Source organism: Ambystoma mexicanum, chromosome 5p (genome assembly GCF_040938575.1).
Source record: "Ambystoma mexicanum isolate Mex_15411 chromosome 5p, UKY_AmexF1_1, whole genome shotgun sequence".
Classification (NCBI taxonomy): Eukaryota; Metazoa; Chordata; class Amphibia; order Caudata; family Ambystomatidae; genus Ambystoma; species Ambystoma mexicanum.
In genome coordinates, this window is record NC_090930.1 from 24,177,094 (window position 1) to 24,191,274 (window position 14,181).

Here is a 14,181-nt window from a genome sequence, read left to right on the forward strand (position 1 = left end):
GGTGCGGAGCTATGAAGATCACAATAAGAACTAAGAGTGAGCATTCTAGTGGTTACCAAACAGCAACTGAGGATCTGGAAATAAAGAAAACAAAAAGGACAGCACAAGTGGTTGAATTCAGTCGAAGGAGGCATCAGGTGCAAAGGATCTCCAGCATGGGAGATCTGAACCATGTCTGGGAGCTGACGTGGAACTGAGGACGCAGGTGGGTAGGTGTGAGACTGCCTGGAAGGCTTTACAGGAGCGGAGCCGTGTAAACTGCTCATAAGAAGGGAAGCCGAGCAGCCCGAAAATAGGAGACGCCAGACGACCACAGATGCTGCTGAGAGCCCGGTGAAGGAGAGAGGCAGAGTCCAGCCCCAGGAACCCCCGGCAAGGTACAGAGTCCTGATGCAATGTAACGGGCGGAATGGGGAAGCCAGAGGGTGAAAAGGGACAGTCACCTGGCAGGCATAGGCAGCTCCCTCACCGCCAAGTAGCAAACGGTCAGCTACAGGCTCACCGGAGTGGCAGAAAGTTGCTAAGGTGGCACACAAAATATAACAGGGGTAGGAGAAACCCCAACAAGTAGAGAAGAAGGGTCTGAGACCTTAACAGTTACAGAGAGGCTAGTCATCTTCCTTGTGGCAGTACTTGGTAGGAGAATGAACCACATCTGCCAAATTACCAGGACAGAGAAATACAGGTCTGGGACCTGCACTCAAACCAGGTGAGAGATAGACGTCATCTTCCTTGTGGCGCTCTTAGCTGGAGAGTGAACCAAGTGGGCTGAACTCCGGACATGGAGAAGCCCGGGTCCGGGGACCCTAGCTGCATGTGAACTGAGTTGCGGAGAATCTTGTAGGTGGATATAAAAGACCAGGGGAATGGAGTTCTTCTCCTGGTAACATTGCACTTGGGAAAAGGACCAAAGAGCCTGGGGAAGTAAATCAATCCTGCAGGCTAGTGAAAAGCCAAAGCCAAGAGAAGGGAAGTCTTCAACCAGGGGAAGGGAGCCATTCCCCTGGCATATGTGATGAACCTTCAGATACCAAGCGTTAGAACATTGGAGAATAATTCAGAGGACATTTTTAACCAGGAGAAGAGAGGCATTCTTCCTGGAGAAAACCAATGGAACTGGATAGTATTTTGGTGAACGCTTTTGGACAGCGGAAGGGAGTAATTCCCCTTGGTTAAGAATTAGCATTCAGAACTGTGTTGCCTCGTCTAGGAGAAGGGAGCCGTTCTTATGGGCCAAGGACATTGACACAACCTTCTAGTTTAGTTATAAGTGTAAGGGACAGAATTAGAGTTTTGACACATGACGGTGGACTTTAGGTTTCAAGGACATTCTGCCAGACCCATTGGCACTTAAGTTGCGGTGGGGAAACCCCTCAGAGATGGGGAAAGATAGGTTTATCCTTCTGCACCCTTACAAATATTACCACTCTCCTTATTCCACCTGCCACTCTAATACTACTATCGCCTTCGTTCCTCCTCACTACTACTTAACCTTCTACTCCCACTCTACTATTACCCCTACTACTAGCCACTCTACTCCCAATGCCTCTACTACTATCGCCTTCCTTCATTCCGCACTACTACTCCAACTTCTACTCCTCCTCTACTGTTACCCCCTACTACTAGCCACTCTACTCCCAATACCTTTACTACTATCCTTCCTCCTCACTACTACAACTCAACCTTCTACTCCCACTCTGTTACTCCTACAACTAGCCACTCTACTCCCAATGCCTCTACTACTATCGCCTTCCTTCCTTCCACAAATCTACTCAAACTTCTACTCCTCCTCTACTGTTACCCCTCCTACTAGCCACTCTACTCCCAATACCTCTACTACTATCCTTCTACCTCACTACTACTACTCAACCTTCTACTACCACTCTGTTACTCCTACAACTAGCCATTCTACTCCCAATACCTCTACTACTATTGCCTTCTTTCCTCTGCTCCACCTTCTACTCCCCCTCTACTGTTATCCCTATTTCCACGCTACCCCCCCCCCCCCCCCCAACTACCTCTCTTACCTGTTCCTACTACTCTCACTAATCCTCTACCGGAGGGGATGGGAGGGCCTGTACACACTTCCGCGGGCACCATGCGTTGTTTGGAGTGGGTTCCCTCTCTCCTCCGACAGGCCTGTGTGCAGGCCCTATCACACCATGCAGATCAACGGCTAGCCCAGATACAGAATGATTATATTTATCAGTGCTTGGGATAAACACATTCCAAATGTCAGTACCAAACTGATAGAAGCAGTGTGGCACACTGGATTCTTGTGCTTCCAACCTCACCTCATCAGCACCACAGGATTTGCATCTGCCTCTCCCATATCCTATCATTCCCTCTTATAGTGAAACGCACAGAGAGGACAACAAGTGACAGAAGGGTGCTATCCAAGACCCCTTCACATTACTTATATGACCCTGTCTGTTCATGATTTCTATCATTTTCCCATATTAAGAAAATCTACTTTACTTGCAATCTTTGTAGCTATTACTTTGCACAAATGTATTTTTACAGATATATTAAGTGTATTGTTTATTTGTCAAGTGTGTATTGTACCTTTTAACCATCCTGGAAGAGTTTATGTTTATTTATAATGCGCCGGAGCCCGCGGGCATCAGAGCACAACATGTAATCCAACAGAAACCACTCACAGAACTAAACAAACAATAACGTTTTAAGACGTTTTCTGAAAACAAGTACCATTTACTTCCATGTGTTGTTTGACTACTCAGCAATGCTAAATACCCTATAAACCCAGTATGTCAAAATAGCTGGTCACGAAATAAGGCCTAGAAAAAATCTACCCAACACAGACCTAGCCCACGTCCTTCCGCTGTAGCAGACAAAGACTGACCTGGGAAGCCAGAGACGAGATGGTGGAACCTGGCAGCAGCAGATCTGTCTAGATTCTTTGCATGTGCTTCTAAGCAATATTGAAGTGACTGGGCACTTCTCCAGTGCAGTCCAATGGGATGACATTTCAACGTCAGGTAGAAGAGACTGGGAAGTAAGATGACTTCCTCGCCTCATGGTAAGTGGCTGTTATGGGAGATATCCCACTGTTCCACACTCACTTTATGAGCCATCTGTTCTTTCTCATTTCTTTGATGCATTGAACCATTTTGCTTTTGCCAAAGTGAGGCTATTTCGAAAGGCCTGCCTATGACTGTGCATCATTTGTTATGTGCCCTCCTGATAGCCACTGGGCCTACCTTGACAGCAGTATTTGTTCTTAACACTTGTGTGTCCCAAGGAGATATTTTCTCAACCAAACAATGTGTACAGAATACAGTCATTCGCCTTTCCGAGCTCTGTTCTTAACCCACAATAAAGCCTTGAGTGTATGCAGCCCTGTTTGGGCTAAATAACATTCCTGTATGTGCGCCCCTCAGAAAAGGAGATTTGCTAGCCATTCTCGAGTGGATAACCAGCAAAACATTGAATGGTGCACAGATCACGATGGAAGGGCTCTGGTGACACAGACCCCTGTAAGTGGGTATAAATAGGGTGGCCCTGGGCCATTTTTTCAGTCGACTACCATGCCCAATGCGGATGGCACAGAGACCACACAGAGACAATGCAGAGGACACCAGGCAGGAAGCTGTGCTGCTTATACTGATTCTCCTGAAGCAAGCTCTGCTCTCAGCAAACAGAGCAAATCAGTATGCAGTGATCTTTCCACTTGAGCCGGAGAGAACAGTCAATTCATCCTCCACTGCAGCCTCTGGTGTGCTGCGCTGCCCTAAGGTTTCCGGACAGAGAAGAGCGCCCAACACAGAAGTGGCATCCATGATATGTCCGGGAAACACAACTGTTATCCTGTTGGTTTCAAGTGATGCTCCTCATCAGGGCTCATAGGACAAGACTTCCAGTGCCTTCTTTACAGCAAACCTCTTTGTACCTGCCTGCAGTGCCAACGTCCTGACCTGACCCTAAGCTAACCTAAGCCCACGGGTCAACATACTTCTTTCTGCAGCTGCGATGCCTGGTCCCATGGACTTCAGGGTTGGATCTTAGTGGCTTTGAGACCTGGTTTCCCTCTTTTGTCCCAGTCTGCCATGCCAGTTGGCTGCCTGCACTCCTTCACCAAAACCGCCCCTATACACTAGTCCTGTGGGTCTCTTCAACACACGCCAACATATTGGGAGTCTTCATCCAAATCCATGCTTGGGGGCATTCCTCTGTGCTTTGGATCTTCATTTGTAGAGTATCTTGCCAGGTACTGCCACACAACTTGTCTGCCTCTACCTTCAAGTCACTTATAGAACATTTTACCTCTCCAAAAAGTCTTTGGTCATCGAACCTGGGTGGTGGCTTCCTTTCCAGGAGTCCCCCATCATCAACAGCCTGAAGGTTGTCACTTCCACAGTACCCCCTGTGAAGGCATCATATTTGCAAGAAACAGACAACAGATTCAATTTTATATTTAAAAAAAGGTTTTATTTTTCTTAAAGGTCAGGATGGAGCAAGGCCCAACGCTAAGGTGGGATTTCCCTACCAAAAGAAAACTAAGGATAGTCTGTGTCCGTAAGTCCAACTCAAAAGTCGGTCTGTGTCCAAAACCTATACTTGCCCTCACAACTAAATATACACAATGTGTAGGGATGTCAGGAACAAAAGAAATAGTGTTAAAAACTAAGTGCTCAGCTTCTTCCAGCTCCTGGCTTGTACTCTGCTTCCCCTTCCCCCAAGTTCAGAACAGTTGCAAAAAGCCTCGGGGTGCCCTTCTCCAAGAGTTCAACACAGTTAAAATGATCTTGGGATTCCCTTCCCCAAGAAATCAGCTCCTCCAGCTTCAAAATGTTAAAGTTCAAATCCCCTGGCTTTCAAAACAATTCCAATTCAACTCTCTAGTTCATCCAGGCTTTTCAATAGTTCATATGGGTTGCTCTCTGTCTGCCTTTCTCATGCACTTCAGCAACCATTGCACAATAGAAGCTTCTTTACATTTGCTTGTCTTCGGCTCTTTCCAAATAGAGGTCACCTGGTCTAGGCGCAGCTGTCGGACCACACGGTCCACCCATTACAGGTCATCCAACCGATAACCCTAGGCACTTTGTTATGCTTCTCTATTCTTCATGTTTTCACCATCAGAGGGTTTCTCTCTCTGAACACGTGTCCTGGGCTAATAATTATTTCCGATTCTCCTTGGCAGCCTCTTGGCTTTTCCACATGTATCTGATACAATTCTATCTGTGGTGTTCACCCTTTTCCAGCACCTTGCTTATTCAATAATGCTTGTTGCACTTCTCAAAAGTATTTAAAACACTTTGCAGCCGGTTCGGTATTGAAAATACTTGGTTTGAGTTGTCACAGCAATTGTAATCGGTTTCAGTACGTTCAGCATTCAGATATGCTTTTTTCCAGCCCATGGAGTGCCTCCGGGCGTCTCGATTCTGCTTCCTGCTTTTTTCCGCTCTGCCTTTTCCTTGCGGAAACCCCAGCGAGTGCTCGCTCCCCTGGAATCTAGCAGCGTGTAGCTCTGCGTTCTCTCGCCGGAAGCTACTGAGAGCACTTCTCGCTCTCTCAGCGGCCAGTAGCAATCGGGAGACTTCGGTGCACCACAGCTCCTGCTGTGGACACCGGGCAAGGAGGACAGCAGGTTTCTCGGCCCTCTCAAAGCCAGCTTTGGCCCGGCATCCGTCTTGCACACCTGCTTAGCATGGCTTCCTTCCAGCCGGTTCCTCTCAAGCCTGCTCAGCTTCTGCAGGCCGCGCCTCTTCCTCCAGGCCGTCTCTCTCTCCCAGCCTTCTCTCCCTTACTGCTGGGTGCTCACCCATTTTGTGCGCTGACTTGTTAAAGGTTTGCAGGTGTAAGTCCTTCACTTCAATTGCCTGACCTTAATTAAGCCAATTAGCTAGACATGCCTGACTATTACAATAGAACAACTCCCAAGCCCTCGTCCTCGTCCCAGTACCAAAGTGGTGTGAATGAAGGGAAGTGTACATAACTCCTAGTTGTTTCCTCCTCATCCCAGTCTTAAGGTGAATTTACTGTCTGACCTTTTGAGTCGAAGAAAGGGCCAAGGACTGAAAAAGGCCTAGAAAGGCAGGGGGAATATAGGGTTCCTTTTGAAAGGGAAAGGGGGATACCATGTCTTACCCAAAGACATCCTCTCCCCACTACCCAGGTTCCCTCCACCAAGGTGATCCTCCCTCGCATATCCACCCCCAGGGTCGGGATCCGAGACCGATGGCCTTACCCTGACCACCTGAGAGGAGGATTCATGGAGGGTAGAAATGAGGATGCCCTCAGGTTCCTCACACCCCAGACACTTAACTTTCACCTACCTTTTGTTTGTAACCAACCAGAGGTTGCCTATGGGATCCGTCCTGTTATCTTCTACAGAAGACATTTTCTGACATTTTAAAACTGCAAGATAAGTAGTGAAAAGTATACTAAACCCAGAAACAGAGTTGCCTTTCTGCTTCAACGTGTATTGGGTGCCTGCCTGCTGGGCATACCTTGCCTGCTTTTAATATTAATGTAAGATTTGCGGCACATAACCGTTTGTAGAGAATACTTGAATGCCAACTGCCCTATAAAGAAAATCTATTTTACGATCTGGCCATTCAGGACTAACTTGGTAGAAGACTGCAAAAAAAACATACAGTTGGTCTTTCCAAGTCCTTCCAGGAGAGTAAGCTTTACTATAACATCTGAAATAATTACGAAGGAGGAAACCATGCTGGGTTTAACCAACCGAACAGAAAGACACTGGACTGATCAAAAGCCAGAACCTCCCTACTGAACCTGTAAACGTTATGGCCAATGTGAGCCTCACAACACTACTCTCGGCCCCCCTTTGGCCAACTCTCCCTTGTCCACCTCCTTTCTCCTCTTTCTCTCTGACAACCCTTGACAAGGTTTCTAGACTAGTCCGATTTTTGAAGGTGTTGCCCAAACAGATGCTCCCCTGCTCCTCCAGAACCATCAAGGACAATATCGACAACCTCACTCCAGCCTTGGCCGATTTCTGAAAGGAACAAGTTACTTACCTTTAACTGTTGTTCTCCAGCATGGGTCTGGCATGGATTCACATGCTCATGAATATTCCCCGTCGTCAGGCTGGGAATCCTCGGTAAAGAAAAATCAGTATCAGTTTCGTTTCTGATCTGTCTTTCGTAGTAGTAACCAATCACTGATCTCTGCGTCATACTGACCACAGCCAATGACTGCCATCTCCCTAAGCCCCGCCTCTGGCAGCCATCTTCAGATTTGGTAGCACCTGAAGTGGCAGTATGACCAAGTGAAGAGCCGCAGAGGGCTAGGCGGAGGGTTCGCATGTGAATCCATGCCAGACCCATGCTGGAGAACAACAGTTACAGGTAAGTAACTTGTTCCTTCTCCAGCATGGGGTCTGGCATGGATTCACATGCTCATGAATAAAAGAGTACATAGCAGTACACACATGCACAACCACGGGAGGTGGCAAAGGCTCAACATTAAGCATTACATCCAAAACTCAACATTAAGCATTCTTACCTCCTCACCAGGCTCACCTTAGGCGAACAGGTTGCGCAGCACTGCTTGGCCGACCCTGGACTCCTCCCTGGAATCCCGATCAACGCAGTAGAATTTCGTGAAGGTGTGCGTCGACCTCCACGTAGCAGCCCTGCAGATGTCCAGCAAGGGCACACCAGGTAGGAACGCCGTGGTAGCTGCGATCGCTCTGGTGGAATGGGCTCTCGGACGGCCAGGCAGCGGTCGGTTTGCCAACCGATGACAGTACATGATACAGCCGGAGAGCCATCTGGAAATGGAAGCCTTCGAGAGGGCCTTCCCCTGATTGACAGGTCCAAAGTTCACAAATAGTTGCGACGTCTTCCGAAAACTCTTCGTGCGGTCCGCGTAGAACTTCAGCGCTCTAGCCACATCCAGCGAGTGCAAAGTCCTTTCAGCCGGCGACGAAGGCGACGGGAAGAAAACAGGTAACACCAAGGGTTCGTTGAGGTGGAAGTCCGACGGCACCTTGGGCATGAAGGAGGGGTGCGTCCTGAGCACTACCCTCGTGTCGTGAAAAGTCAAGTACGGGGGCTTGCAGGAAAGGGCCTGGATCTCTCCCACCCGTCGTGCAGAGGGCCACAAGAAACGCTGTTTTCCACGACAAGAACTTCAACGGAGCTGAGTGCAGAGGCTCGAATGGAGGTCCCATGAGCTTGGTCAGCACCACGTTGAGCTCCCACGCCGGGGCCGGGGCCTTCACCGGCGGGAACGATCTGAACAGTCCCTTCATGAATTCTTTCACCAGACGATGAGACCACAAAGACGTCCGTCCCGTGGTTCTGGTGTATCGGGAGATTGCAGCAAGATGAATCTTGATGGAAGCGTGCGCCAGTCCAGCCTTGGCCAGCGTCAGTAGGTACGGCAGTACTTGAGGAGCCGTAATCCGTAGAGGGTTAATCTTCTGTGTGTGGCACCAGACAGAGAACCTCTTCCATTTGTGTCCGTAGCATTTAAGAGTTGAGGACGCCCTGGCCTTTGCAAGAACCTCTCTGCAGTCGGCCGTTATGTCGTAACCTCCAAACTCTAACGCTGCAGGAGCCAGGCCTGCAAGTTCAGCGACTTCGGGTCATGGTGGAGGATGGCGTCTCCTTCCCTGGAGAGAAGATCCGCGTCCACTGGCAGCTTGATTGGCGGGGACGCTGACAAGTCCAGAAGGTCCGGGAACCATATCTGCCTCGGCCACGCAGGTGCGACGAGGATCATCCTGCATCGTGACCTCTTGAGCTGGTTGATGAGCCGGATAAGCAGCTTTAATGGAGGGAACGCATATAGGAACAGGCCCTCCCAGGGGAACGAGAAAGCATCGCCCATGCTCCTCGGCTGGGGAAACCTGCTGACGAACCTCCGGCACTTGGAGTTTGTCGCCGTCGCGAACAGATCGATCTGGGGTGTGCCCCACCGTCGGAAGAGGCGGTCCACTAGATCCTGTCGCAGTTCCCACTCGTGGCACGAGCGCAGCTCCCTGCTGAGCGAGTCGGCGATGGTGTTTTTTTATCCCTGCCAGATGAAACGGCACCAGAAACATCCCTTGGGCGACGGCCCAATGCCACAGATCCTGAGCCTCCTTGGACAGGGCTGGGGATCTGGTACCGCCCTGCTTCCTGATGTAGAACATGGTGGTGGTGTTGTCGGTGAAGATCCTCACCACCTTGCCCTTGAGGGACGGAAGAAAAGACCTGAGGGACCAAAACACTGCACGGAGTTCCAGGACGTTGATATGGAGGGACTTCTCCGTCGGCAGCCAAAGGCCCCTCGCGTGCAGATTTTCGGTGTGCGCTCCCCACCCTTCCAGGGAGGCATCCGTGGTCACTGTCTTCTGGTGGTCCGGGGTCTGGAAGTCCATGCCCACCGTCAGATGCGCGCGGGTGCCCCACCACCGGATCGCTCGTCGGAAGCTCTCATCAAGTGTGATCCTGTCCTCGAAGCTGCCCGTCGTCTGGATCCAGCGAGCGTCCAGGAACTCCTGTAACAGGCGCATCCGAAGCCTGCACAGGCGGATGAGATAAATGCAAGAAGACATCATTCCGAGGAGGGACTTGATGGACCTCACCCTTGCCGCGTCCGCAACCAGCATCCGCTGCACCTTGCCCAAGATGGCCCTCGTCCTTTCCTCCGACGGAGAGGCCAGAAGCGCCACTGTGTCGAGCTTCGCTCCCAGAAACAGTGCGTCTTGAGCGGGCACCAGGTGGGACTTGGCGCAGTTTATGGAGAATCCCAGGTCCGTGAGTAGTTGGACTGTCCTCGCCGTGTGCTACGCGGTGAGCTCCTTTGTCTTTGCTCGGATGAGCCAGTCGTCCAGGTAGGGGTAGACGTGGATCCCCTCCAGGTGCAGCCGCGCCGCCACCGGTGCGAGGCACTTGGTGAACACCCTGGGTGCCGACCTCAATCCGAAGGGAAGGGCTCTGAACTGGTAGTGACGCCCTTGGACCACGAATCTGAGAAACCTTCGGTGTCCCTTTAGGATGGGGATATGGAAGTAGGCATCCTCCAAATCCAACGACGACAGGAAATCGCCCTCCTCCAGTTGACCCAGGACGTGCTGGAGGGTGACCATCCGGAACTTCTATGCCTTGATGAATTTGTTCAGTCGTCGTAGGTCCAGGATGGGACGCCATCCTCCCGTCTTCTTCTTCTTCACGAGGAAGTATCTTGAGTAAACTCCGGAGCCCCGAAGCCTCTTTGGGACGAGCTCGATGGCGCCTTTCTTGAGCATTGCCTTTACCTCCAAGAGAAGTTGAGGGACGTGATGTTCCTTCCTGGCCACGGGGGGGACGCGCGGGGACTTCTTTAGAAACTCGAGCGCGTGACCCTGGGCCAGGGCGAGCAGCACCCAACGGTCGGTGGAGATGGACTCCCACACGCTGACGAAGCTCGCCAGCCGGCCTCCCACCGGGGTGCTTCGGTGGGGGCCCAACCCCACGGCCGGTTCAGTCCTGCTTCTACGAAGCTTTCCCGCCTTGTCCTCCTTGGCGACGACGGCGGGGTCCGCCCGACTTGCCTCGTCCCCTGTAGGCTTCCTGTGACGACGAACGGGCCACTTGACGATAGGTGGAAAATCCGCCGCCGGAACCTTTGGAGGCACCCTGCTTGCCTCCGCCGCTCCGAAAGGGCGGCCGTCGTTGCTGGAGGACACCAAGAGCCCGGGCAGTCTCCGTGTCCGTCTTGATGGCTTGTAGGGAATCGTCCACTGTTTTCCCAAACAGGTTGCTCCAGTCGAACGGCATGTCCAAGACTCTGGTCTGCACGTCCTGACGGAAGTCAGTTGCTTTGAGCCATTCACGCCGTCTAAGGCACACGCCGTTGCCCAACTGGCGAAATCCAGTGTCAGCGATGTCCGTCGCTATCGTAATGGCGTGGTCCGACGCCACTTCTCCTTCCTGCAAGATCTCTAGGGCCTCCGCCCTCTTGTCGTCTGGTAGGAAATCCAGCAGGGGGGCGATTTTGTACCACAACTCCCTGTCGTAGCGGGCTACGATAACCAAGGCGTTAACAGCCTTAATCGTCGTCGCTGCCGATGAGATGACTCTACGTCCCATTGTGTCCAACTTCTTTCCCTCGCCGTCCGGCGTGGAGGTTGACGTAGAGGCCGAGGCACCCCCGCTTTCTTCCTGGCCGCTGCGGAGACGACCGAGTCCGGGGTCGTCTGTGCCTGAAGGCACAAGGGCACCGCGTCCGGGACCCAGTACTTCTTCTCGTACCGATCCCTTCTCGCAGACGTTGTGGATGGGGTCTTGAGGAGGGCGAAACCCTCATCCCAGATATCGTCCAGTAGAGGTACAGCGAGGACCGTCTTCCTCTTGGTCTCGCGCCGTTGATAAAGGAAACCTTCCTCCTTCTTCTCTTCCGGGCAGAGCTGGAAAAGCTCGGATGCCCTGGAGATCATGGCATGAAACGATCCAATCTCGTCGGGCGCGGAAGCCCGGGGAGGAGGTGACGACGGGAGATTCTCGTCGTAAACCTCGTCGTCTGTGCCCGTCGCGGCCGTGTCAGTCCCCGTATCATCCCCACGGGTCGTGGAAGGGGAGGAGGGCTGAGCAGGGCGCGATGGTTGAAAAGGAGGTGGAGGATGAATCCTTCTCTTAGGAGGAGGGCTCCCAGAAGGGCCTGGCTCCGGGTCCCCCGTCGGGAGAGGTTCCTCCGTTGGTGGCAACGGCAATCTCATCCTTATCTCCGAGCATAAGGACTGTATAGCCAACAAAATGGCCGCCGAGTTGTCTTGCGGCACTGGTTGAGGGGATTCCGACGGGCGGTCAGGAGCCCCGTCGGCACCCTCAACGTTCTCGTCGTCTCCTACGTCGGGGTCCCTCCCGACACGCTGGTCTTCTTCCACGCCAACGCCGTGGCTTAAGACTTCGATCAGCTCCTCCTCAGAGGTTGAGGCCGAATCCACAACGACCTCCTGCCCCCCCCCCTTTTCTTCTCCGTCGGAGGTTTCACGGGGGTCCTGTCGATGGGCATGAAAGAGGACTCCCTCCGCGGTGGCAGGGAGACCCTGGGCCCCGAGGTCGCCACCACTGGTGTAGCCTCCACAGGCTGAGCCAGGGCCGCCGCGACTGTCTCGATAGAGGCCTTGGCCGGATGGATTAAGGCTTTTACCACCTAAGGTGCGCTCACCGCCTTCTCCTTAGGGGGGAGGGTCACCGCCTCGCCCCCCCTCCGATGGGGCCTTCGAGCTCGACCGGGGTCTCTCCGGGAGCTTCGCCGGGTGCTCGGCCTTCCTCTTACCCGAGCCAGAGCGTTGGCTCGTGGTTGATGGCGCCGGGGAGGATGCGCCCTGCCTGGCACCCGTAGAGCCCGACCGTTCGGCGCTCCCGGTGCCAGCGGACTCGCGGTGCTTGGCCTTCTGTTGGACCCCCGTCGCCGGGGCGCCCTCAAAGGTCTTAGAAGACCGCTCGGACTTCTTCTTCTCGCCTGACGGGCTCTTCCCTTCCAGCCAGTTGGCGAGACGCAGATGGCGGTCCTTCATGGTCCGCTCCGACATACTGCCGCAAAACGCACAGTCCTCCTCCACGTGCGTCTTGTCCTCATGCAGGCAGTAGAAAGGGAGTGTTCGTCCTCCTAAAAGACATTCTGAAGCTGGCATCCAGGGGAGACCCTGAACAGCTTTCCGGGCATCGAGCTTTTCTTCTCCTGGGCCATGATCGAGATGGGCCTGAGAAACTTCTGGAGTCCTCCAAAAGCGTGGCTCGACGAAGTCTTCACCCTTGAGGGGCGTAGAAGAATCCGACACGGGTCCCCGTTGATCGGATAAAGAAACGGTGGAGCTTGAGGCTCTTTTGACCGAAAAAGAGAAAATTTTCCTAGGAAAAAATGCGAAAAAAGCACTAAAGCTCGAGAGCAATAGCACGAGGATCCCAACACTTGAACGTGTGGTAAAAAATCTGAAGATGGCTGCCAGAGGCGGGGCTTAGGGAGAGGGCAGTCATTGGCTGTGGTCAGTATGACGCAGAGATCAGTGATTGGTTACTACTACGAAAGACAGATCAGAAACGAAACTGATACTGATTTTTCTTTACCGAGGATTCCCAGCCTGACGACGGGGAATATTCATGAGCATGTGAATCCATGCCAGACCCCATGCTGGAGAATCACTCTTTCGCCACTGGAACTTCCCCTCTACTCCTCAAGCAAACCCTTGTGCATCCCCTCCTCAAGAAGCCATCTGCCGATCCTACCTTTCTGGCAAACTATCGCCCAATCTCCATCACCCCTTTCCTGGTCAAACTCCTCGAAAAGCTGGTCATCTCCAAGCTTACTCTCCACACTGAATCTGTTGGCTGTCTCCATGCCCATCAGTCTGGCTTCAGAGCTGCCAGAGGCACGGAAACTGCTCTCATGAACACCTGTGAAAATCTACTCTCTAACCTTGATTCCAGTGCTACTCCTGTGCCTTTGACACAGTCAACCACGCCATCCTGATCAATCGATTCCTGGGCATCACACATCAGGCCGTGGAGTGGTTGACCGCCTTCCTCCTCTTGGACAGACCTTCCCAGCTCTAACTTGGTTCTTTTCTCTCTGCCACCTCTCTAAACCTGTGGCGTTCACCAGGGTTCTATCCTCTCACCCTAGTTTTTCAACCTCTACCTGGTCCCTTTGGCCTAACTGATCTCTACCTTCTCCTCTAACTTTCAGTGTTATGCGGATAGCACTCGGCTCTCCTTCAGGCTCCCCTCATCCTCCTCTCCTCTCTCGCTCATTCCTGACTGTCTATCCACAATTCAGGACTGGTGTGCCTCCAACAATCTCTTCCTTAATGCCAGTAACACAGTGATCCTTCTTAATGGGACTCCCGCTCCCCATTTCGCTCTTTCACTCACTCTGGCCGTCCTTCTTGGGCCCTCTTTCTTCACCTCCCTGTGAGGCAAAAAGCCTTGGTGTCATCTTCGACTTCACTCTCTTTCTACCAGCTACACCTCCTCAAAGGTACTCGCCTTCCCTCAGAAGCTCACTGTCTCCAGAGCCCTGGTTCTCTCTAGGCTGGACTACTTTAACAGCCTCTTTCTCAATCTAACTTCTGTTGCTCTCCGCCCTCCTCTGCAACTAATCCAAAAATAGGACTTTGAGACTTATCCTTGGCCTCACGCCCAGGGACAGTATCTCTCAAGCCCTGAAATCCCTCCACTGGCTCCCGGTGCCTACAAGGATCAAGTTCATGACCCTTTG

The 14,181-nt window shown here is 52.4% G+C and overlaps 1 protein-coding gene across 5 annotated transcripts in view; it reads right to left on the bottom strand.

Annotated features, from left to right (window-relative positions):
• The window catches only part of TAF1 (TATA-box binding protein associated factor 1), a 1,380,965-nt gene that overhangs the window by 1,119,600 nt on the left and 247,184 nt on the right, over positions 1-14,181 (bottom strand). The window lies entirely within an intron of this gene.